Source organism: Protomyctophum parallelum, assembly GCF_964188405.1.
Source record: "Protomyctophum parallelum genome assembly, chromosome: 13".
NCBI classification, from domain to species: domain Eukaryota; kingdom Metazoa; phylum Chordata; class Actinopteri; order Myctophiformes; family Myctophidae; genus Protomyctophum; species Protomyctophum parallelum.
This window is the reverse complement of record NC_139708.1, coordinates 1,387,361-1,413,689: the sequence shown is the minus strand read 5'-3', so window position 1 is coordinate 1,413,689 and position 26,329 is coordinate 1,387,361. Positions and strand designations below refer to the sequence as shown.

Genomic DNA, 26,329 nt, shown 5'->3' with positions numbered 1-26,329 from the left:
GCTCAGCTCGCATTCTGAGCTGGCTGGCTTTCCAGAAAGGCTGGTTCTGTTGCTGCAAGGCAGGGCAGGGCAGACCGGGCCAGGCAGACAGAGAGCCAGGCCTCAAGAGAGGACTGGCTGAGCTTACTGAGCAAGGCTGGTATGGCTGCAATGGCTGACTGCAAGGGCTGATATGCTCTGGCTTGGCAGCCTGACTTTCTACACTGGCTGACTGGCGGAGCTGACTGGCTGCGTTGGCTGACTGGGCAGGCTTGCTGGCTAGCTGGCTTGCTGTGCTCCCTGAGGGAAGCTTTGGGATGGATCTCTAGGGGCATCGGCTAGTGTTGAGCCTTCCTATGGCGTCTACCTTGATCTCCGTCCTAAGAAAGAAAGACAGAAAAAGAAAGACACACACAAACCCTACTATGCAGCTTCCACCTGAGGAACCGAGACGCAAGAAAAGAACTGAGCGTCACTTGGGATGGTCACAAACTCTCCAACCATACCCACCCCATGTATCTTGGAGTTACACTGGACAGGACACTCTTCTTCAAAAAAACACCTGGAGAACACAAAAGCCACGGTCAACACCCACAATAACATCCTGTGAAAACTAGTGAACTCCCAAGAGGGGCGCAGACCCACAAACAATCCGTGCAACTGCCATGGCCCTGTCTTTCTCTACAGCAGAGTATTCCTGCTCAAGCTGGAGCCGATCACGTCACACCAAATTGGTCGACACAGCCCTAAATGACACCTGTCGCATCATCACAGGATGGGTCAAGAAAACACCTGTCCCGTCCGTGCCTTTATGCGCTAGCCGGCACCTCCCCCCGCACATCAGACGACTGTGTAACTTTCAAGATGAATGGAAAACACACGAGATAGACAGTGAAGTCTGGAATGAAATGATAGAGAACACCTCACACACACAGTTTCCTTTCGTGGCTGTTTACATTCGAGGGTCGCCGGTCCTCTCAAACGGAACAGTTTAACGTCATGCCCAGGACGAAAAGATATAGAGAACACCATAATGACAAATGACAAATAACAGCAGGAAGGCATGGGCCACAATCCACCGTCTTGGCAAAGACCACACCACCCATAATTCACAACGGTCACAGCAAATTCTGTTGCATCACAACTAGTGTAGGTATTGGATGGAGCCCGCACACCACAGGTATAAGAAAGACGTGATGCAGAGGAGGGAAATGGGTCGGTAGCTCTTCGGGGATAATGGGTCTTTGCCAGGTTTAGGGATTGCAACCACTTTGGCCTTTTTCCAGACAGAAGGGGTGGTTTTCTGTGCTGTGCATGTGTTCAGCATCCCCACAAGCCAGGGCCTTGAGTTAGGTCTCAGGTGCTGTATCATTTCTGCCAGTAGGTCATCAATCCCTGCTGCTTTTCCGGGTTTCAACTTTCCCATTGCAGTTTCAAGTTCTTCTAGGTCGAAGGGTTTGGTTTGAGTGATGGCTGATTATGGTTGGTCTGATACCACTGTGCGATGGTATTCTATGTGGGTCGGTGGCGGTGTTGGTTACAACTGTTGGCCACCAGTTGTGACCAAGACCGCCACCAACCCACAGGAGAATACCATCGCACAGTGGTATCAGACCAACCACAATCAGCCAGCCTTCAAACCAAACCCTTCGACCTAGAAGAACGTGAAACTGCAATGGGAAAGTTGAAACCCGGAAAAGCAGCAGGGATTGATGACCTACTAGCAGAAATGATACAGCACCTGGGACCTAACGGAAAGACCTGGCTTGTGGGGATGCTGAACACATGCATAGCACAGAAAACCATCCCTTCTGTCTGGAAAAAGGCCAAAGTGGTTGCAATCCCTAAACCTGGCAAAGACCCATTATCCCCAAAGAGCTACCGACCCATTTCCCTCCTCTGCATCACCTACAAGCCTATCCCGTCACACCAAATTGGTCGACACAGCCCTAAATGACACCTGTGGCATCATCATAGGATGCATCAAGACAACACCTGACCCTGTCCCAACACCTGTTTACATTTGAGGGTCGCCGGTCCTCTCGAACGGAACAGTTTAACGTCATGCCCAGGACGAAAAGATATAGAGAACACCAACATGACAAATAACAGCAGGAAGGCATGGGCCACAATCCACCGTCTTGGCAAAGACCACACCACCCATAATTCACAACGGTCACAGCAAACTCTATTGCATCACAACTGGTGTAGTTATTGGATGGAGCCCGCACACCACCAAAAAAAAGAAAAACAACATACTATAGTATGCCCTCCGTGACCATGGACTTTAGCCTTTCGCTTTTCTGCAATTTAACCTTTTTTCAAATCCTCAACAATGATGAAGAATCGCGCACTATAGCGTGCCACTTAATGACCTTGACCAATATCAATGACCTTGAGCAGTATAAATTACCTTCAATAAGACTAGTAAATGACCTTGACCAGTATAAATGACCTTGACAAGTACAAATGACCTTGACCAGTATAAATGACCTTCACCAGTAGAAATGACCGTGACCAGTATATGACTGGGACCAGTATAAATTACCTTCATGAGACTAGTAATCGACCTTGACCAGTATAAATGACCTTTAGAAGACTAGTAAATGATCTTCACCAGTATAAATGACCTTTAGAAGACTAGTAAATGATCTTCACCAGTATAAATGACCTTGACCAGTATGCGGTCCGTGACCATGGACTATAGCCTTTTGCTTTTCCTTGATTTTCACCTTTAAAAAATCCTCAACAATGATGAAGAATCGCACACTATAGCGCGCCGCTCAATGACCTGAGACCATGGACCAATGAATGAAATACAACACATTGAGCAGGGCACTGCAGGGAGTTGAACCCCGTTCCGGTAAACCAGAAGTCCGACACCAGTGCCTTAGTTTTTGTGTTGTTGTTCATTTAAAGGTCCAGGTGTGCATACGCATGTGCCCCTGTGTGTGTAGGTGCATGTGTGCATGTGTGTGCACGCTTCAATGACCACTGTTGGACCCAATGGCGATCAAGGACCTCAGGGAGCCACCCATAATTCACAACAGTCACAGCGAACTCTGTTGCATCACAACTGGTGGCCAACAGTCGTAACCAACACCGCCACGACCCACAGGAGAATACCATCGCACAGTGGTATCAGACCAACCACAATCAGCCAGCCCTCAAACCAAACCCTTCGACCTAGAAGAACTCAAAACTGCAATGGGAAAGTTGAAACCCGGAAAAGCAGCAGGGATTGATGACATACTGGCAGAAATTATACAGCACCTGGAACCTAACGCAAAGACCTGGCTCGTGGGGATGCTGAACACATGCATGGCACAGAAAACCATCCCTTCTGTCTGGAGAAAAGCCAAAGTGGTTGCAATCCCCAAACCTGGCAAAGACCCATCATCCTCAAAGAGCTACCGACCCATTTCCCTCCTCTGCATCACCTACAAGAGAGGCTGCTACTCCAACGCCTCATACCACTCATAGACACCAAGCTGACTAAAGACCAAGCTGGTTTCCGTCCCGTCCTGTGCTGGACAGAGCTCAACCTCACCCAACACATTGAGGATGGGTTTGAGGGAAAACAAATAACTGGAGCAGCAACTGGAGGGCGAAGCAAGCACGCAGGCAGCTTGTGCCTGCCTGCGTGCCTGCCTGCCTTCCTCATGTGGAAGCTGCATAGTTGAGTTTGTGTGTGTGTTTCTTTTTCTGTCTTTCTTTCTTAGGACGAAGATCAAGGTAGACGCCGTTGGAAGGCTCAACACAAGCCGATGCCCCTAGAGATCCATCCCAAAGCTTCCCTCAGGGAGTCCAGCAAGCCAGCTAGCCAGCAAGCCCGCCCAGTCAGCCAACGCAGCCAGCCAGCTCCGCCAGTCAGCCAGTGTAGAAAGTCAGGCTGCCAAGCCAGCGCACATCAGCCCTTGCAGTCAACCATTGTAGCCATACCAGCCTTGCTCAGTCAGCTCAGCCAGGCCTCTCTCGAGGCCTGGCTCTCTGTCTGCCTGGCGCGGTCTGCCCCGCCCTGCCTTGCAGCAACAGAACCAGCCTTGCTGGCAAGCCAGCCAGCTCAGAATACGAGCTCAGCAAGCCAGCGCAGCTGGCAAGCACGCAGTTAGTCTAAACCAGTTTCAGACTGGCAGGCCAAGGCAGACAGACAGGAAGACCGAGGCGCCTAGGCAGGCAGACAGGCCAGGAAGGCAACAAAGTGCAGGCAGGGGGACTATCCGGCCTACGGCTGCGCTGCAAGGGTTGGAGCCTGGCCAGCTCCTGCTGGTCTAGACTGAGTGGCTGTGGCTGCACAGTAAGGCTGCGGTAACCTAGTCTGGGCTTGCTGCTGCACTGGCTTGCTCAGCTCGCATTCTGAGCTGGCTGGCTTTCCAGAAAGGCTGGTTCTGTTGCTGCAAGGCAGGGCAGGGCAGACCGGGCCAGGCAGACAGAGAGCCAGGCCTCAAGAGAGGACTGGCTGAGCTTACTGAGCAAGGCTGGTATGGCTGCAATGGCTGACTGCAAGGGCTGATATGCTCTGGCTTGGCAGCCTGACTTTCTACACTGGCTGACTGGCGGAGCTGACTGGCTGCGTTGGCTGACTGGGCAGGCTTGCTGGCTAGATGGCTTGCTGTGCTCCCTGAGGGAAGCTTTGGGATGGATCTCTAGGGGCATCGGCTAGTGTTGAGCCTTCCTATGGCGTCTACCTTGATCTCCGTCCTAAGAAAGAAAGACAGAAAAAGAAAGACACACACAAACCCAACTATGCAGCTTCCACCTGAGGAACCGAGACGCAAGAAAAGAACTGAGCGTCACTTGGGATGGTCACAAACTCTCCAACCATACCCACCCCATGTATCTTGGAGTTACACTGGACAGGACACTCTTCTTCAAAAAAACACCTGGAGAACACAAAAGCCACGGTCAACACCCACAATAACATCCTGTGAAAACTAGTGAACTCCCAAGAGGGGCGCAGACCCACAAACAATCCGTGCAACTGCCATGGCCCTGTCTTTCTCTACAGCAGAGTATTCCTGCTCAAGCTGGAGCCGATCACGTCACACCAAATTGGTCGACACAGCCCTAAATGACACCTGTCGCATCATCACAGGATGGGTCAAGAAAACACCTGTCCCGTCCGTGCCTTTATGCGCTAGCCGGCACCTCCCCCCGCACATCAGACGACTGTGTAACTTTCAAGATGAATGGAAAACACACGAGATAGACAGTGAAGTCTGGAATGAAATGATAGAGAACACCTCACACACACAGTTTCCTTTCGTGGCTGTTTACATTCGAGGGTCGCCGGTCCTCTCAAACGGAACAGTTTAACGTCATGCCCAGGACGAAAAGATATAGAGAACACCATAATGACAAATGACAAATAACAGCAGGAAGGCATGGGCCACAATCCACCGTCTTGGCAAAGACCACACCACCCATAATTCACAACGGTCACAGCAAATTCTGTTGCATCACAACTAGTGTAGGTATTGGATGGAGCCCGCACACCACAGGTATAAGAAAGACGTGATGCAGAGGAGGGAAATGGGTCGGTAGCTCTTCGGGGATAATGGGTCTTTGCCAGGTTTAGGGATTGCAACCACTTTGGCCTTTTTCCAGACAGAAGGGGTGGTTTTCTGTGCTGTGCATGTGTTCAGCATCCCCACAAGCCAGGGCCTTGAGTTAGGTCTCAGGTGCTGTATCATTTCTGCCAGTAGGTCATCAATCCCTGCTGCTTTTCCGGGTTTCAACTTTCCCATTGCAGTTTCAAGTTCTTCTAGGTCGAAGGGTTTGGTTTGAGTGATGGCTGATTATGGTTGGTCTGATACCACTGTGCGATGGTATTCTATGTGGGTCGGTGGCGGTGTTGGTTACAACTGTTGGCCACCAGTTGTGACCAAGACCGCCACCAACCCACAGGAGAATACCATCGCACAGTGGTATCAGACCAACCACAATCAGCCAGCCTTCAAACCAAACCCTTCGACCTAGAAGAACGTGAAACTGCAATGGGAAAGTTGAAACCCGGAAAAGCAGCAGGGATTGATGACCTACTAGCAGAAATGATACAGCACCTGGGACCTAACGGAAAGACCTGGCTTGTGGGGATGCTGAACACATGCATAGCACAGAAAACCATCCCTTCTGTCTGGAAAAAGGCCAAAGTGGTTGCAATCCCTAAACCTGGCAAAGACCCATTATCCCCAAAGAGCTACCGACCCATTTCCCTCCTCTGCATCACCTACAAGCCTATCCCGTCACACCAAATTGGTCGACACAGCCCTAAATGACACCTGTGGCATCATCATAGGATGCATCAAGACAACACCTGACCCTGTCCCAACACCTGTTTACATTTGAGGGTCGCCGGTCCTCTCGAACGGAACAGTTTAACGTCATGCCCAGGACGAAAAGATATAGAGAACACCAACATGACAAATAACAGCAGGAAGGCATGGGCCACAATCCACCGTCTTGGCAAAGACCACACCACCCATAATTCACAACGGTCACAGCAAACTCTATTGCATCACAACTGGTGTAGTTATTGGATGGAGCCCGCACACCACCAAAAAAAAGAAAAACAACATACTATAGTATGCCCTCCGTGACCATGGACTTTAGCCTTTCGCTTTTCTGCAATTTAACCTTTTTTCAAATCCTCAACAATGATGAAGAATCGCGCACTATAGCGTGCCACTTAATGACCTTGACCAATATCAATGACCTTGAGCAGTATAAATTACCTTCAATAAGACTAGTAAATGACCTTGACCAGTATAAATGACCTTGACAAGTACAAATGACCTTGACCAGTATAAATGACCTTCACCAGTAGAAATGACCGTGACCAGTATATGACTGGGACCAGTATAAATTACCTTCATGAGACTAGTAATCGACCTTGACCAGTATAAATGACCTTTAGAAGACTAGTAAATGATCTTCACCAGTATAAATGACCTTTAGAAGACTAGTAAATGATCTTCACCAGTATAAATGACCTTGACCAGTATGCGGTCCGTGACCATGGACTATAGCCTTTTGCTTTTCCTTGATTTTCACCTTTAAAAAATCCTCAACAATGATGAAGAATCGCACACTATAGCGCGCCGCTCAATGACCTGAGACCATGGACCAATGAATGAAATACAACACATTGAGCAGGGCACTGCAGGGAGTTGAACCCCGTTCCGGTAAACCAGAAGTCCGACACCAGTGCCTTAGTTTTTGTGTTGTTGTTCATTTAAAGGTCCAGGTGTGCATACGCATGTGCCCCTGTGTGTGTAGGTGCATGTGTGCATGTGTGTGCACGCTTCAATGACCACTGTTGGACCCAATGGCGATCAAGGACCTCAGGGAGCCACCCATAATTCACAACAGTCACAGCGAACTCTGTTGCATCACAACTGGTGGCCAACAGTCGTAACCAACACCGCCACGACCCACAGGAGAATACCATCGCACAGTGGTATCAGACCAACCACAATCAGCCAGCCCTCAAACCAAACCCTTCGACCTAGAAGAACTCAAAACTGCAATGGGAAAGTTGAAACCCGGAAAAGCAGCAGGGATTGATGACATACTGGCAGAAATTATACAGCACCTGGAACCTAACGCAAAGACCTGGCTCGTGGGGATGCTGAACACATGCATGGCACAGAAAACCATCCCTTCTGTCTGGAGAAAAGCCAAAGTGGTTGCAATCCCCAAACCTGGCAAAGACCCATCATCCTCAAAGAGCTACCGACCCATTTCCCTCCTCTGCATCACCTACAAGAGAGGCTGCTACTCCAACGCCTCATACCACTCATAGACACCAAGCTGACTAAAGACCAAGCTGGTTTCCGTCCCGTCCTGTGCTGGACAGAGCTCAACCTCACCCAACACATTGAGGATGGGTTTGAGGGAAAACAAATAACTGGAGCAGCAACTGGAGGGCGAAGCAAGCACGCAGGCAGCTTGTGCCTGCCTGCGTGCCTGCCTGCCTTCCTCATGTGGAAGCTGCATAGTTGAGTTTGTGTGTGTGTTTCTTTTTCTGTCTTTCTTTCTTAGGACGAAGATCAAGGTAGACGCCGTTGGAAGGCTCAACACAAGCCGATGCCCCTAGAGATCCATCCCAAAGCTTCCCTCAGGGAGTCCAGCAAGCCAGCTAGCCAGCAAGCCCGCCCAGTCAGCCAACGCAGCCAGCCAGCTCCGCCAGTCAGCCAGTGTAGAAAGTCAGGCTGCCAAGCCAGCGCACATCAGCCCTTGCAGTCAACCATTGTAGCCATACCAGCCTTGCTCAGTCAGCTCAGCCAGGCCTCTCTCGAGGCCTGGCTCTCTGTCTGCCTGGCGCGGTCTGCCCCGCCCTGCCTTGCAGCAACAGAACCAGCCTTGCTGGCAAGCCAGCCAGCTCAGAATACGAGCTCAGCAAGCCAGCGCAGCTGGCAAGCACGCAGTTAGTCTAAACCAGTTTCAGACTGGCAGGCCAAGGCAGACAGACAGGAAGACCGAGGCGCCTAGGCAGGCAGACAGGCCAGGAAGGCAACAAAGTGCAGGCAGGGGGACTGTCCGGCCTAAGGCTGCGCTGCAAGGGTTGGAGCCTGGCCAGCTCCTGCTGGTCTAGACTGAGTGGCTGTGGCTGCACAGTAAGGCTGCGGTAACCTAGTCTGGGCTTGCTGCTGCACTGGCTTGCTCAGCTCGCATTCTGAGCTGGCTGGCTTTCCAGAAAGGCTGGTTCTGTTGCTGCAAGGCAGGGCAGGGCAGACCGGGCCAGGCAGACAGAGAGCCAGGCCTCAAGAGAGGCCTGGCTGAGCTGACTGAGCAAGGCTGGTATGGCTGCAATGGCTGACTGCAAGGGCTGATATGCTCTGGCTTGGCAGCCTGACTTTCTACACTGGCTGACTGGCGGAGCTGACTGGCTGCGTTGGCTGACTGGGCAGGCTTGCTGGCTAGATGGCTTGCTGTGCTCCCTGAGGGAAGCTTTGGGATGGATCTCTAGGGGCATCGGCTAGTGTTGAGCCTTCCTATGGCGTCTACCTTGATCTCCGTCCTAAGAAAGAAAGACAGAAAAAGAAAGACACACACAAACCCAACTATGCAGCTTCCACCTGAGGAACCGAGACGCAAGAAAAGAACTGAGCGTCACTTGGGATGGTCACAAACTCTCCAACCATACCCACCCCATGTATCTTGGAGTTACACTGGACAGGACACTCTTCTTCAAAAAAACACCTGGAGAACACAAAAGCCACGGTCAACACCCACAATAACATCCTGTGAAAACTAGTGAACTCCCAAGTGGGGCGCAGACCCACAAACAATCCGTGCAACTGCCATGGCCCTGTCTTTCTCTACAGCAGAGTATTCCTGCTCAAGCTGGAGCCGATCACGTCACACCAAATTGGTCGACACAGCCCTAAATGACACCTGTCGCATCATCACGGGATGGGTCAAGAAAACACCTGTCCCGTCCGTGCCTTTATGCGCTAGCCGGCACCTCCCCCCGCACATCAGACGACTGTGTAACGCTCAAGATGAATGGAAAACACAGGAGATACAGTGAAGTCTGGAATTAAATGATAGAGAACACCTCACACACACAGTTTCCTTTCGTGGCTGTTTACATTCGAGGGTCGCCGGTCCTCTCAAACGGAACAGTTTAACGTCATGCCCAGGACGAAAAGATATAGAGAACACCATAATGACAAATGACAAATAACAGCAGGAAGGCATGGGCCACAATCCACCGTCTTGGCAAAGACCACACCACCCATAATTCACAACGGTCACAGCAAATTCTGTTGCATCACAACTAGTGTAGGTATTGGATGGAGCCCGCACACCACAGGTATAAGAAAGACGTCATGCAGAGGAGGGAAATGGGTCGGTAGCTCTTCGGGGATAATGGGTCTTTGCCAGGTTTAGGGATTGCAACCACTTTGGCCTTTTTCCAGACAGAAGGGGTGGTTTTCTGTGCTGTGCATGTGTTCAGCATCCCCACAAGCCAGGGCCTTGAGTTAGGTCCCAGGTGCTGTATCATTTCTGCCAGTAGGTCATCAATCCCTGCTGCTTTTCCGGGTTTCAACTTTCCCATTGCAGTTTCAAGTTCTTCTAGGTCGAAGGGTTTGGTTTGAGTGATGGCTGATTATGGTTGGTCTGATACCACTGTGCGATGGTATTCTATGTGGGTCGGTGGCGGTGTTGGTTACAACTGTTGGCCACCAGTTGTGACCAAGACCGCCACCAACCCACAGGAGAATACCATCGCACAGTGGTATCAGACCAACCACAATCAGCCAGCCTTCAAACCAAACCCTTCGACCTAGAAGAACGTGAAACTGCAATGGGAAAGTTGAAACCCGGAAAAGCAGCAGGGATTGATGACCTACTAGCAGAAATGATACAGCACCTGGGACCTAACGGAAAGACCTGGCTTGTGGGGATGCTGAACACATGCATAGCACAGAAAACCATCCCTTCTGTCTGGAAAAAGGCCAAAGTGGTTGCAATCCCTAAACCTGGCAAAGACCCATTATCCCCAAAGAGCTACCGACCCATTTCCCTCCTCTGCATCACCTACAAGCCTATCCCGTCACACCAAATTGGTCGACACAGCCCTAAATGACACCTGTGGCATCATCATAGGATGCATCAAGACAACACCTGACCCTGTCCCAACACCTGTTTACATTCGAGGGTCGCCGGTCCTCTCGAACGGAACAGTTTAACGTCATGCCCAGGACGAAAAGATATAGAGAACACCAACATGACAAATAACAGCAGGAAGGCATGGGCCACAATCCACCGTCTTGGCAAAGACCACACCACCCATAATTCACAACGGTCACAGCAAACTCTATTGCATCACAACTGGTGTAGTTATTGGATGGAGCCCGCACACCACCAAAAAAAAGAAAAACAACATACTATAGTATGCCCTCCGTGACCATGGACTTTAGCCTTTCGCTTTTCTGCAATTTAACCTTTTTTCAAATCCTCAACAATGATGAAGAATCGCGCACTATAGCGTGCCACTTAATGACCTTGACCAATATCAATGACCTTGAGCAGTATAAATTACCTTCAATAAGACTAGTAAATGACCTTGACCAGTATAAATGACCTTGACAAGTACAAATGACCTTGACCAGTATAAATGACCTTCACCAGTAGAAATGACCGTGACCAGTATATGACTGTGACCAGTATAAATTACCTTCATGAGACTAGTAATTGACCTTGACCAGTATAAATGACCTTTAGAAGACTAGTAAATGATCTTCACCAGTATAAATGACCTTTAGAAGACTAGTAAATGATCTTCACCAGTATAAATGACCTTGACCAGTATGCGGTCCGTGACCATGGACTATAGCCTTTTGCTTTTCCTTGATTTTCACCTTTAAAAAATCCTCAACAATGATGAAGAATCGCACACTATAGCGCGCCGCTCAATGACCTGAGACCATGGACCAATGAATGAAATACAACACATTGAGCAGGGCACTGCAGGGAGTTGAACCCCGTTCCGGTAAACCAGAAGTCCGACACCAGTGCCTTAGTTTTTGTGTTGTTGTTCATTTAAAGGTCCAGGTGTGCATACGCATGTGCCCCTGTGTGTGTAGGTGCATGTGTGCATGTGTGTGCACGCTTCAATGACCACTGTTGGACCCAATGGCGATCAAGGACCTCAGGGAGCCACCCATAATTCACAACAGTCACAGCGAACTCTGTTGCATCACAACTGGTGGCCAACAGTCGTAACCAACACCGCCACGACCCACAGGAGAATACCATCGCACAGTGGTATCAGACCAACCACAATCAGCCAGCCCTCAAACCAAACCCTTCGACCTAGAAGAACTCAAAACTGCAATGGGAAAGTTGAAACCCGGAAAAGCAGCAGGGATTGATGACATACTGGCAGAAATTATACAGCACCTGGAACCTAACGCAAAGACCTGGCTCGTGGGGATGCTGAACACATGCATGGCACAGAAAACCATCCCTTCTGTCTGGAGAAAAGCCAAAGTGGTTGCAATCCCCAAACCTGGCAAAGACCCATCATCCTCAAAGAGCTACCGACCCATTTCCCTCCTCTGCATCACCTACAAGAGAGGCTGCTACTCCAACGCCTCATACCACTCATAGACACCAAGCTGACTAAAGACCAAGCTGGTTTCCGTCCCGTCCTGTGCTGGACAGAGCTCAACCTCACCCAACACATTGAGGATGGGTTTGAGGGAAAACAAATAACTGGAGCAGCAACTGGAGGGCGAAGCAAGCACGCAGGCAGCTTGTGCCTGCCTGCGTGCCTGCCTGCCTTCCTCATGTGGAAGCTGCATAGTTGAGTTTGTGTGTGTGTTTCTTTTTCTGTCTTTCTTTCTTAGGACGAAGATCAAGGTAGACGCCGTTGGAAGGCTCAACACAAGCCGATGCCCCTAGAGATCCATCCCAAAGCTTCCCTCAGGGAGTCCAGCAAGCCAGCTAGCCAGCAAGCCCGCCCAGTCAGCCAACGCAGCCAGCCAGCTCCGCCAGTCAGCCAGTGTAGAAAGTCAGGCTGCCAAGCCAGCGCACATCAGCCCTTGCAGTCAACCATTGTAGCCATACCAGCCTTGCTCAGTCAGCTCAGCCAGGCCTCTCTCGAGGCCTGGCTCTCTGTCTGCCTGGCGCGGTCTGCCCCGCCCTGCCTTGCAGCAACAGAACCAGCCTTGCTGGCAAGCCAGCCAGCTCAGAATACGAGCTCAGCAAGCCAGCGCAGCTGGCAAGCACGCAGTTAGTCTAAACCAGTTTCAGACTGGCAGGCCAAGGCAGACAGACAGGAAGACCGAGGCGCCTAGGCAGGCAGACAGGCCAGGAAGGCAACAAAGTGCAGGCAGGGGGACTGTCCGGCCTAAGGCTGCGCTGCAAGGGTTGGAGCCTGGCCAGCTCCTGCTGGTCTAGACTGAGTGGCTGTGGCTGCACAGTAAGGCTGCGGTAACCTAGTCTGGGCTTGCTGCTGCACTGGCTTGCTCAGCTCGCATTCTGAGCTGGCTGGCTTTCCAGAAAGGCTGGTTCTGTTGCTGCAAGGCAGGGCAGGGCAGACCGGGCCAGGCAGACAGAGAGCCAGGCCTCAAGAGAGGCCTGGCTGAGCTGACTGAGCAAGGCTGGTATGGCTGCAATGGCTGACTGCAAGGGCTGATATGCTCTGGCTTGGCAGCCTGACTTTCTACACTGGCTGACTGGCGGAGCTGACTGGCTGCGTTGGCTGACTGGGCAGGCTTGCTGGCTAGATGGCTTGCTGTGCTCCCTGAGGGAAGCTTTGGGATGGATCTCTAGGGGCATCGGCTAGTGTTGAGCCTTCCTATGGCGTCTACCTTGATCTCCGTCCTAAGAAAGAAAGACAGAAAAAGAAAGACACACACAAACCCAACTATGCAGCTTCCACCTGAGGAACCGAGACGCAAGAAAAGAACTGAGCGTCACTTGGGATGGTCACAAACTCTCCAACCATACCCACCCCATGTATCTTGGAGTTACACTGGACAGGACACTCTTCTTCAAAAAAACACCTGGAGAACACAAAAGCCACGGTCAACACCCACAATAACATCCTGTGAAAACTAGTGAACTCCCAAGTGGGGCGCAGACCCACAAACAATCCGTGCAACTGCCATGGCCCTGTCTTTCTCTACAGCAGAGTATTCCTGCTCAAGCTGGAGCCGATCACGTCACACCAAATTGGTCGACACAGCCCTAAATGACACCTGTCGCATCATCACGGGATGGGTCAAGAAAACACCTGTCCCGTCCGTGCCTTTATGCGCTAGCCGGCACCTCCCCCCGCACATCAGACGACTGTGTAACGCTCAAGATGAATGGAAAACACAGGAGATACAGTGAAGTCTGGAATTAAATGATAGAGAACACCTCACACACACAGTTTCCTTTCGTGGCTGTTTACATTCGAGGGTCGCCGGTCCTCTCAAACGGAACAGTTTAACGTCATGCCCAGGACGAAAAGATATAGAGAACACCATAATGACAAATGACAAATAACAGCAGGAAGGCATGGGCCACAATCCACCGTCTTGGCAAAGACCACACCACCCATAATTCACAACGGTCACAGCAAATTCTGTTGCATCACAACTAGTGTAGGTATTGGATGGAGCCCGCACACCACAGGTATAAGAAAGACGTCATGCAGAGGAGGGAAATGGGTCGGTAGCTCTTCGGGGATAATGGGTCTTTGCCAGGTTTAGGGATTGCAACCACTTTGGCCTTTTTCCAGACAGAAGGGGTGGTTTTCTGTGCTGTGCATGTGTTCAGCATCCCCACAAGCCAGGGCCTTGAGTTAGGTCCCAGGTGCTGTATCATTTCTGCCAGTAGGTCATCAATCCCTGCTGCTTTTCCGGGTTTCAACTTTCCCATTGCAGTTTCAAGTTCTTCTAGGTCGAAGGGTTTGGTTTGAGTGATGGCTGATTATGGTTGGTCTGATACCACTGTGCGATGGTATTCTATGTGGGTCGGTGGCGGTGTTGGTTACAACTGTTGGCCACCAGTTGTGACCAAGACCGCCACCAACCCACAGGAGAATACCATCGCACAGTGGTATCAGACCAACCACAATCAGCCAGCCTTCAAACCAAACCCTTCGACCTAGAAGAACGTGAAACTGCAATGGGAAAGTTGAAACCCGGAAAAGCAGCAGGGATTGATGACCTACTAGCAGAAATGATACAGCACCTGGGACCTAACGGAAAGACCTGGCTTGTGGGGATGCTGAACACATGCATAGCACAGAAAACCATCCCTTCTGTCTGGAAAAAGGCCAAAGTGGTTGCAATCCCTAAACCTGGCAAAGACCCATTATCCCCAAAGAGCTACCGACCCATTTCCCTCCTCTGCATCACCTACAAGCCTATCCCGTCACACCAAATTGGTCGACACAGCCCTAAATGACACCTGTGGCATCATCATAGGATGCATCAAGACAACACCTGACCCTGTCCCAACACCTGTTTACATTCGAGGGTCGCCGGTCCTCTCGAACGGAACAGTTTAACGTCATGCCCAGGACGAAAAGATATAGAGAACACCAACATGACAAATAACAGCAGGAAGGCATGGGCCACAATCCACCGTCTTGGCAAAGACCACACCACCCATAATTCACAACGGTCACAGCAAACTCTATTGCATCACAACTGGTGTAGTTATTGGATGGAGCCCGCACACCACCAAAAAAAAGAAAAACAACATACTATAGTATGCCCTCCGTGACCATGGACTTTAGCCTTTCGCTTTTCTGCAATTTAACCTTTTTTCAAATCCTCAACAATGATGAAGAATCGCGCACTATAGCGTGCCACTTAATGACCTTGACCAATATCAATGACCTTGAGCAGTATAAATTACCTTCAATAAGACTAGTAAATGACCTTGACCAGTATAAATGACCTTGACAAGTACAAATGACCTTGACCAGTATAAATGACCTTCACCAGTAGAAATGACCGTGACCAGTATATGACTGTGACCAGTATAAATTACCTTCATGAGACTAGTAATTGACCTTGACCAGTATAAATGACCTTTAGAAGACTAGTAAATGATCTTCACCAGTATAAATGACCTTTAGAAGACTAGTAAATGATCTTCACCAGTATAAATGACCTTGACCAGTATGCGGTCCGTGACCATGGACTATAGCCTTTTGCTTTTCCTTGATTTTCACCTTTAAAAAATCCTCAACAATGATGAAGAATCGCACACTATAGCGCGCCGCTCAATGACCTGAGACCATGGACCAATGAATGAAATACAACACATTGAGCAGGGCACTGCAGGGAGTTGAACCCCGTTCCGGTAAACCAGAAGTCCGACACCAGTGCCTTAGTTTTTGTGTTGTTGTTCATTTAAAGGTCCAGGTGTGCATACGCATGTGCCCCTGTGTGTGTAGGTGCATGTGTGCATGTGTGTGCACGCTTCAATGACCACTGTTGGACCCAATGGCGATCAAGGACCTCAGGGAGCCACCCATAATTCACAACAGTCACAGCGAACTCTGTTGCATCACAACTGGTGGCCAACAGTCGTAACCAACACCGCCACGACCCACAGGAGAATACCATCGCACAGTGGTATCAGACCAACCACAATCAGCCAGCCCTCAAACCAAACCCTTCGACCTAGAAGAACTCAAAACTGCAATGGGAAAGTTGAAACCCGGAAAAGCAGCAGGGATTGATGACATACTGGCAGAAATTATACAGCACCTGGAACCTAACGCAAAGACCTGGCTCGTGGGGATGCTGAACACATGCATGGCACAGAAAACCATCCCTTCTGTCTGGAGAAAAGCCAAAGTGGTTGCAATCCCCAAACCTGGCAAAGACCCATCATCCTCAAAGAGCTACCGACCCATTTCCCTCCTCTGCATCACCTACAAGAGAGGCTGCTACTCCAACGCCTCATACCACTCATAGACACCAAGCTGACTAAAGACCAAGCTGGTTTCCGTCCCGTCCTGTGCTGGACAGAGCTCAACCTCACCCAACACATTGAGGATGGGTTTGAGGGAAAACAAATAACTGGAGCAGCAACTGGAGGGCGAAGCAAGCACGCAGGCAGCTTGTGCCTGCCTGCGTGCCTGCCTGCCTTCCTCATGTGGAAGCTGCATAGTTGAGTTTGTGTGTGTGTTTCTTTTTCTGTCTTTCTTTCTTAGGACGAAGATCAAGGTAGACGCCGTTGGAAGGCTCAACACAAGCCGATGCCCCTAGAGATCCATCCCAAAGCTTCCCTCAGGGAGTCCAGCAAGCCAGCTAGCCAGCAAGCCCGCCCAGTCAGCCAACGCAGCCAGCCAGCTCCGCCAGTCAGCCAGTGTAGAAAGTCAGGCTGCCAAGCCAGCGCACATCAGCCCTTGCAGTCAACCATTGTAGCCATACCAGCCTTGCTCAGTCAGCTCAGCCAGGCCTCTCTCGAGGCCTGGCTCTCTGTCTGCCTGGCCCGGTCTGCCCCGCCCTGCCTTGCAGCAACAGAACCAGCCTTGCTGGCAAGCCAGCCAGCTCAGAATACGAGCTCAGCAAGCCAGCGCAGCTGGCAAGCACGCAGTTAGTCTAAACCAGTTTCAGACTGGCAGGCCAAGGCAGACAGACAGGAAGACCGAGGCGCCTAGGCAGGCAGACAGGCCAGGAAGGCAACAAAGTGCAGGCAGGGGGACTGTCCGGCCTAAGGCTGCGCTGCAAGGGTTGGAGCCTGGCCAGCTCCTGCTGGTCTAGACTGAGTGGCTGTGGCTGCACAGTAAGGCTGCGGTAACCTAGTCTGGGCTTGCTGCTGCACTGGCTTGCTCAGCTCGCATTCTGAGCTGGCTGGCTTTCCAGAAAGGCTGGTTCTGTTGCTGCAAGGCAGGGCAGGGCAGACCGGGCCAGGCAGACAGAGAGCCAGGCCTCAAGAGAGGCCTGGCTGAGCTGACTGAGCAAGGCTGGTATGGCTGCAATGGCTGACTGCAAGGGCTGATATGCTCTGGCTTGGCAGCCTGACTTTCTACACTGGCTGACTGGCGGAGCTGACTGGCTGCGTTGGCTGACTGGGCAGGCTTGCTGGCTAGCTGGCTTGCTGTGCTCCCTGAGGGAAGCTTTGGGATGGATCTCTAGGGGCATCGGCTAGTGTTGAGCCTTCCTATGGCGTCTACCTTGATCTCCGTCCTAAGAAAGAAAGACAGAAAAAGAAAGACACACAAACCCAACTATGCAGCTTCCACCTGAGGAACCGAGACGCGAGAAAAGAACTGAGCGTCACTTGGGATGGTCACAAACTCTCCAACCATACCCACCCCATGTATCTTGGAGTTACACTGGACAGGACACTCTTCTTCAAAAAAACATCTGGAGAACACAAAAGCCACGGTCAACACCCACAATAACATCCTGTGAAAACTAGTGAACTCCCAAGTGGGGCGCAGACCCACAAACAATCCGTGCAACTGCCATGGCCCTGTCTTTCTCTACAGCAGAGTATGCCTGCTCAAGCTGGAGCCGATCACGTCACACCAAATTGGTCGACACAGCCCTAAATGACACCTGTCGCATCATCACAGGATGGGTCAAGACAACACCTGTCCCGTCCGTGCCTTTATGCGCTAGCCGGCACCTCCCCCCGCACATCAGACGACTGTGTAACGCTCAAGATGAATGGAAAACACAGGAGATAGACAGTGAAGTCTGGAATGAAATAATAGAGAACACCTCACACACACAGTTTCCTTTCATGGCCGTTTACATTCGAGGGTCGCCGGTCCTCTCGAACGGAACAGTTTAACGTCATGCCCAGGACGAAAAGATATAGAGAACACCATAATGACAAATAACAGCAGGAAGGCATGGGCCACAATCCACCGTCTTGGCAAAGACCACACCACCCATAATTCACAACGGTCACAGCAAACTCTGTTGCATCACAACTGGTGTAGGTATTGGATGGAGCCCGCACACCACAGGTATAAGAAAGACGTGATGCAGAGGAGGGAAATGGGTCGGTAGCTCTTCGGGGATAATGGGTCTTTGCCAGGTTTAGGGATTGCAACTACTCCAGCCTTTTTCCAAACAGAAGGGATGGTTTTCTGTGCTATGCATGTGTTCAGCATCCCCACAAGCCAGGTCCTTGCGATAGGTCCCAGGTGCTGTATCATTTCTGCCAGTATGCCATCAATCCCTGCTGCTTTTCCGGGTTTCAACTTTCCCATTGCAGTTTCACGTTCTTCTAAGTCGAAGGGTTTGGTTTGAGGGCTGGCTGATTGTGGTTGGTCTGATACCACTGTGCGATGGTATTCTATGTGGGTCGGTGGCGGTGTTGGTTACAACTGTTGGCCACCAGTTGTGACCAAGACCGCCACCGACCCACAGGAGAATACCATCGCACAGTGGTATCAGACCAACCACAATCAGCCAGCCCTCAAACCAAACCCTTCGACCTAGAAGAACTTGAAACTGCAATGGGAAAGTTGAAACCCGGAAAAGCAGCAGGGATTGATGACCTACTGGCAGAAATGTTACAGCACCTGGGACCCAACGCAAAGACCTGGCTTGTGGGGATGCTGAACACATGCATAGCACAGAAAACCATCCCTTCTGTCTGGGAAAAGGCCAAAGTGGTTGCAATCCCTAAACCTGGCAAAGACCCATTATCCACAAAGAGCTACCGACCCATTTCCCTCTGCATCACCTACAAGGCTATATGAGAAGCTGCTACTCCAACGCCTTGTTGCCACTCATAGATACCAAGCTGACTAAAGACCAAGCTGGTTTCCGTCCCAGCCGCTCCTGTGCTGGACAGAGCTCAACCTCACCCAACACATTGAGGATGGGTTTGAGGGGAAACAAATAACTGGAGCAGCATTCAGAGATCTCTCTGCTGCCTACGACACTGTCCAACACCGCACAATGGTCAGGAAAAGCCTCCTCAACAACAGGCGCTTCTATGTCCAGTTAAATGACCAGAGGAGTAAATGGAAAGCCCAAAAGAACGGCCTCCAACAAGGTAGCGTGCTCGCCCCCCTCCTTTTCAATATCTACACAAACGACCAGCCACTACCCAATGCCTAATGCCAGCGTTTCATCTACGCCGACAACCTCTGCATTACGACCCAACAAGCAGACTTCCAGAAGATTGAGTCTGTCCTTGAAAGTGCCCTCCAAGAAATGTCAAGCTACTACAATACAACCACCTGAAACCCAACCTATAGAGAACACCTCACACACACATAATTTCCTTTCGTGGCCGTTTACATTCGAGGGTCGCTGGTCCTCTCGAACGGAACAGTTTAACGTCATGCCCAGGACGAAAAGATATAGAGAACACCAACATGTCAAATAACAGCAGGAAGGCATGGGCCACAATCCACCGTCTTGGCAAAAACCACACCACCCATAATTCACAACGGTCACAGCAAACTCTGTTGCATCACAACTGGTGTAGGTATTGGATGGAGCCCGCACACCACAGGTATAAGAAAGACGTTCTTTGTTGAAATACTGACAGCGTTTCGATCCATTTGATCTTCATCAGGTCATGTGTACACAAAACATACACTTTTATACTAAGGGAGTGCCCCCATTAAACAATCAAAATACCACATTTTGGTGCCCCTCCCATCACTGCAGGTGTGACACGTCAACCCTGGGTGAGTAGGTGGGGACCCAGACATATTGATGTAAATATAGTCTGTTCAGAAATTGTAGTGCCTCTCATAGAGCTTGTAGGTGATGCAGAGGAGGGAAATGGGTCGGTAGCTCTTCGGGGATAATGGGTCTTTGCCAGGTTTAGGGATTGCAACTACTCCAGCCTTTTTCCAAACAGAAGGGATGGTTTTCTGTGCTATGCATGTGTTCAGCATCCCCACAAGCCAGGTCCTTGCGATAGGTCCCAGGTGCTGTATCATTTCTGCCAGTATGCCATCAATCCCTGCTGCTTTTCCGGGTTTCAACTTTCCCATTGCAGTTTCACGTTCTTCTAAGTCGAAGGGTTTGGTTTGAGGGCTGGCTGATTGTGGTTGGTCTGATACCACTGTGCGATGGTATTCTATGTGGGTCGGTGGCGGTGTTGGTTACAACTGTTGGCCACCAGTTGTGACCAAGACCGCCACCGACCCACAGGAGAATACCATCGCACAGTGGTATCAGACCAACCACAATCAGCCAGCCCTCAAACCAAACCCTTCGACCTAGAAGAACTTGAAACTGCAATGGGAAAGTTGAAACCCGGAAAAGCAGCAGGGATTGATGACCTACTGGCAGAAATGTTACAGCACCTGGGACCCAACGCAAAGACCTGGCTTGTGGGGATGCTGAACACATGCATAGCACAGAAAACCATCCCTTCTGTCTGGGAAAAGGCCAACGTGGTTGCAATCCCTAAACCTGGCATAGACCCATTATCCACAAAGAGCTACCGACCCATTTCCCTCTGCATCACCTACAAGGCTATATGAGAAGCTGCTACTCCAACGCCTTGTTGCCACTCATAGATACCAAGCTGACTAAAGACCAAGCTGGTTTCCGTCCCAGCCGCTCCTGTGCTGGACAGAGCTCAACCTCACCCAACACATTGAGGATGGGTTTGAGGGGAAACAAATAACTGGAGCAGCATTCAGAGATCTCTCTGCTGCCTACGACACTGTCCAACACCACACAATGGTCAGGAAAAGCCTCCTCAACAACAGGCGCTTCTATGTTCAGTTAAATGACCAGAGGAGTAAATGGAAAGCCGAAAAGAACGGCCTCCCACAAGGTAGCGCGCTCGCCCCCCTCCTTTTCAATATCTAAACAAACGACCAGCCACTTGAAACCCAACCCATCAAAAACCCAACTATGCAGCTTCCACCTGAGGAACCGAGACGCAAAAAAAGAACTGAGCATCACAAACTCTCAAACCATACCCACCCCATGTAACTTGGAGTTACACTGGACAGTTTAACGTCATGCCCAGGACGAAAAGTTATAGAGAACAACAACATGACAAACCCTACACTTAAACCCTCTATATTTAATAAAAAACAATTCTGGACAGGAATCCTGTATTGCAGGGGTGCCCAAAAGGTACATCGTGATCTACCAGTAATCACAAAGGCTGTGCAGGTAGACCATATGGCATGCCCCTGTATATAATCTATCACTTGAATTAAGGTGACTTGACACCAGCTCAAATGTTGCACACAAACATCAGTAGCAAAAGTACAAAGTTATTGTGACAGTAATAATTGCTATAGTGTGTGTTCAGTAACAGGAATATTCCTGTCTCTCCAGCTCTTTAATAAATAGAAAAGGGTTTAATCAGGAGTTGTAGTAGCCACAGGATAATCTAAGCGGTGGATATTGCTCTTGTCTTCATGTCTTTATGTATGTAAATTGTCTTGTTGTTTGTGTCAAATGCGTGTATATGTGTTCTGCATATACTTGGCTGCTGTGTTGCAAGATAATGGGAGTTACTGATACTATGGGAGTGAATGGGAGTGAAAGGGAGGTACTGTTACTATGGGACTGATACTATGGGAGTGCATGGGAGTGGATGGGAGTGAATGGGAGGTATTGTTACTATGGGACTGATACTATTTGAGTGAATGGGAGTGAATGGGAGGTACTGTTACTATGGGACTGATACGATGAGAGTGAATGGGACTGAATGGGGTGTACTGTTACTATGTGACTGAATGGGAGTGAATAAAAGTGAATGGGAGTGAATGGGACTGAATGAGAGGTACCGTTACTATGGGACTGTCACTCCCATTCAGAGTGAAAGGGAGTGAATGGGAGGTACTGTTACTATGGGACTGTGTTTAACAAAAAACTGGAGAGACCGGGAGACCTCTGTTACTGAACAAACACTATAGCAATGATTTTGTCACAATATAGAGCTATTTAACACTGTTACTGAACACACACTATAGCAATGATTACTGTCACACTATAGAGCTATTTAACACTGTTACTGAACACACACTATAGCAATGATTACTGTCACACTATAGAGCTATTTAACACCGTTACTGAACACACACTATAGCAATGATTACTGTCACACTATAGAGCTATTTAACACTGTTACTGAACACACACTATAGCAATGATTACTGTCACAATATAGAGCTATTTAACACTGTTACCGAACACACACTATAGCAATGATTACTGTCACAATATAGAGCTATTTAACACTGTTACTGAACACACACTATAGCAATGATTACTGTCACACTATAGAGCTATTTAACACTGTTACTGAACACACTCTATAGCAATGATTACTGTCACACTATAGAGCTATTTAACACTGTTACTGAACACACACTATAGCAATGATTACTGTCACACTATAGAGCTATTTAACACTGTTACTGAACACACACTCTATAGCAATGATTACTGTCACAATACAGAGCAATTTAATTTAGGTAACCAAATTGACCCCAATAGTAGATCTTTACACTCTCAATAGTTCAATTGTTGTTAAGCATCTGCTTAATTTCCAAAAAACTACACAATTAGAGAATGTAGAAGATTGCTACTTTTGATCCTTGGATTTTATAATGCTGATTGTAGCATAGCGATAGTGGTTAGTGACTGAGCTTTGTTAACATGAGTGCCCGGGATCGTTTCCCACCAATTTCAAATAATGTTTGTTGCTTCATGCCAATTTTCACAGAATGTTTGTCCTTTTACCTACCAAACAATACTATTTTCACCTCTAGTCGATTATTTATTCAGCGTTTGAGCCACGGACCAACATTTGAGGCCATCTAGTCTCTCAGACCCATTTGAGCCACTGACCACCATTGTGAGAGTCTATTAATGTGAAATGGTGGTCCGTGGCTCAAACATGTTATCACTTTTGAAGTTACTTGTTGTGTTTAGATATGTAAATACTACTCTTTAAAGCCGTGTTTCGGTAGTCGAGTGGGTACTGTCGACGGTTAGTAAACATTGAGGCCGGGCATAGTTGTTTATAAACCTTCGACACTAACCATTCGGCTACTGAAACACTGTTTTACAGTTTCGTACAAACATCATATATAAACATCATAACAAGTAACTTCAAGTGATAGACGTTTGAACACACAAACAACAACAGCGTTAAGTATTAAATAACATTTATCACTTACTTGCTCCGAAGACGGACCCGCGATGGTGACGTGGCACGTTCCAAACAAACACTGACCAAACCTACCTCCACGCGTCTCTTCCGTATTTGAGGGCGGCGGCACTTCCTTCCGGTGTGAGGCCACGCCCGCGAGATTTAACCGGGAATCTATTGTAGTCATATTGTAGTCATATTGCCCCTACGTTACATCCGGGTCCCTTGGTCCCATCCGCTTCTAATGCAAAATAGCTACATATGAACGCGTGAATCTTTTTTTTTTTTTTTACAATAACGTTATTTGTCAGAAAGGAAGCCATTGAGGGTTAAAATGGGTCTTAATGCTTCCAACTCATATAACTGTCACCAACAACACTTTTAATGATATTACATGAAGCAGACAGCCCTGTGATGAAACCTTTAGCATTACACTGTGGTGAATACGTTTTTATTCACAATGGAATGTTATTGTACTCTTAATATATCATGGTGTAGCACAGCACAGTAGATTCATATTTCAATCGATCTGGGATGTTAAAATTGTGCAAAACTCTGTTCAATGAATGGCCTCTTCTGCTACATTAAACATTACTAAACATTAAACGTTACTTATACCTGTTATTGAGACTCCTATAGAGCATGTTGACATGGATAGCTTGGTTAGTAGTAGCCTATCTCTGTTAGTTAATGCAGTTTGATTGATTAAATTAATAGCCTATTTTATTAGACAAAAATGTAGAACAGTAGTGTCATAGAGTGGAAAATGCCATTTGGTTTAATGTCACAGAATGCAGTGCCACGTAGAGCAGCATGATAAATGGTTAACTTTATAGTGTGTTCAAAAATGGCAGATCTGCAAGTTCAGTGTCTTGAATGAGATGTGCTGTGAGTTTGCATATCTGCTATTGTCCAGCATAGGACCGTTGCACAGTGAAGTATAAACAAGGCTTTAGGATTTATAAGTCGTTTTTAGAATATAATAGAATATTCACTCCAGTGAATAGCATTTATCCATTTAGATAACTTTTTGATGTTATTTAATTACTTATTTTTACACAGAAACATAATGTGTGTCTTTACAATAACTGTAATGTAATAATAATACTAATAATGTAATGTAATAATTATTAATTAAATAGCCTTATTTTATTCTGAAGGCAACCGGATGTCTTAAATTAGCTAGCTCTCAGACAGGAAGTTCTAAATTAGCTCAAAAGACGGAGCCAAAGACGGAGCCTTCAACCTTCACGCACGGTACTTCCGGATTTGCTTCACTGCGTCATCAAGAAACGGCCCAATCACTGACAAGCTACAAGGAAAAGGGAGGGCATGATGTATCATGTATATTTCACATTTAAAGATAAGTTCTTTACAAAATGATATTAAGCACTATGAAAAACATTGTACCCAAATAAAACACAATCTCGTAACCTTATTTATTTATTTATTGAAAATCTCTTGAGAGGTTAAATTAAATCAAATGTAACCAAACAATCTCTGATGTGGCCCTAAAGACAAACAGCTGTCTCATCTAAGAACCGTTCTAATAGGCAGTGTTGGGCAGTAACAAGTTAACTTACTAGTAATAATATATTACTGTAATAATAATACTTTACCCAGTATAACGACTCAAGCAAAGTAAGGTTGCCAAAACACTAATATTATTATACCACATTACTTTGTAAATAAAATAGCACTATTACATATTACTCAGGATTTGTTGGCTACCGTTTGAAAACATTTCATTTAAAAGGTCAAGAGAGATTGCTGCTTTAATTTATAGCCTATTTGGCAGATGGTGACACTTTTATTCTTCTGATTCCAAAAAAATTGATTCTGACTAAACAGATTGTATTGTTGTAGGTTCCCTTTTTTCTGGGTGGGGGTGGCAAAAGTAATATGTAACTAATGGCCTGGGCCGGTTTAGCGGTCCAGGCACCTTTGCTCACGGGTTCGAGTCCTGATCCCAACGAACTTTGCTGTGTGTCTTCCCCCCCCAACCCATCTCTCTCCCGTTTCCTGTCTACCTATACTGAGATCTATCAATAAAGGCAAAAAAGCCCCAAAAATATCTTTAAAAAATAAAAACAATCACACCCGTGTGAAGTGAGTGGTGCAACTTAGTTTGGGAGTCCCCGGAGGTTCCAGACCCACAAGAACGCGGCTAGGGTGCCGGCGAGCCGCCCCGCGTCCAAAACGGTCGACAGTTACCGTGGGAGTCCCTGGAACATCCAGACCCCAGGAACGCGCCCAGGGGGGCTGCCCGCGATTCCGCCGAGGCGCCCCCATCCGAAATGGTTGAGAAATGACAGAGTTACCGTGTGGGGGTCCCGACTCCCCAGGGGGTCCCTCAACTGTACTGTACTGTAAAACCCCAACAGTGACACTGAAAACCAACCAAACGCAATTTCGTGCTTGGACAGACAGACAGACCCAGCCAGGGACCCAGGGACACACATAGCTGTCTAGAGGAGTGGTTGCGCAACTTAAAATGTAATATCATATGAAATATAATATATTACTGATTCAAAGAAATAAGTAATATAATATAACTTTTTTAAGGAGTAATAATAAGTAACTAAATATTGCCCAAATATTGCTAATAGGTCTTGTCTTGTATGTAACAGTATGTTAGCACAGCAGTCTACTGCATACTGAGCTGCACTGAATCTAATCCTGATGATCACAGGGGCCATTCATCTTCAATGGGGAACATTCTGGAGACATGGATCAATGTGGGTTCACAGAATCTCATTTGGTCTACATG

General features: G+C 48.4%; 1 protein-coding gene across 1 annotated transcript in view; it reads right to left on the bottom strand.

Moving 5' to 3' along the window:
- The window catches only part of pet100 (PET100 cytochrome c oxidase chaperone), a 34,713-nt gene extending 9,886 nt beyond the window's left edge, over positions 1–24,827 (bottom strand). The window contains exon 1 of the mRNA XM_083780677.1: positions 24,800–24,827. The gene's annotated coding sequence lies outside the window, so the exon portion shown is untranslated. The remainder of the gene's footprint in view (positions 1–24,799) is intronic.
- Between the last annotated feature and the right edge of the window lie 1,502 nt (positions 24,828–26,329).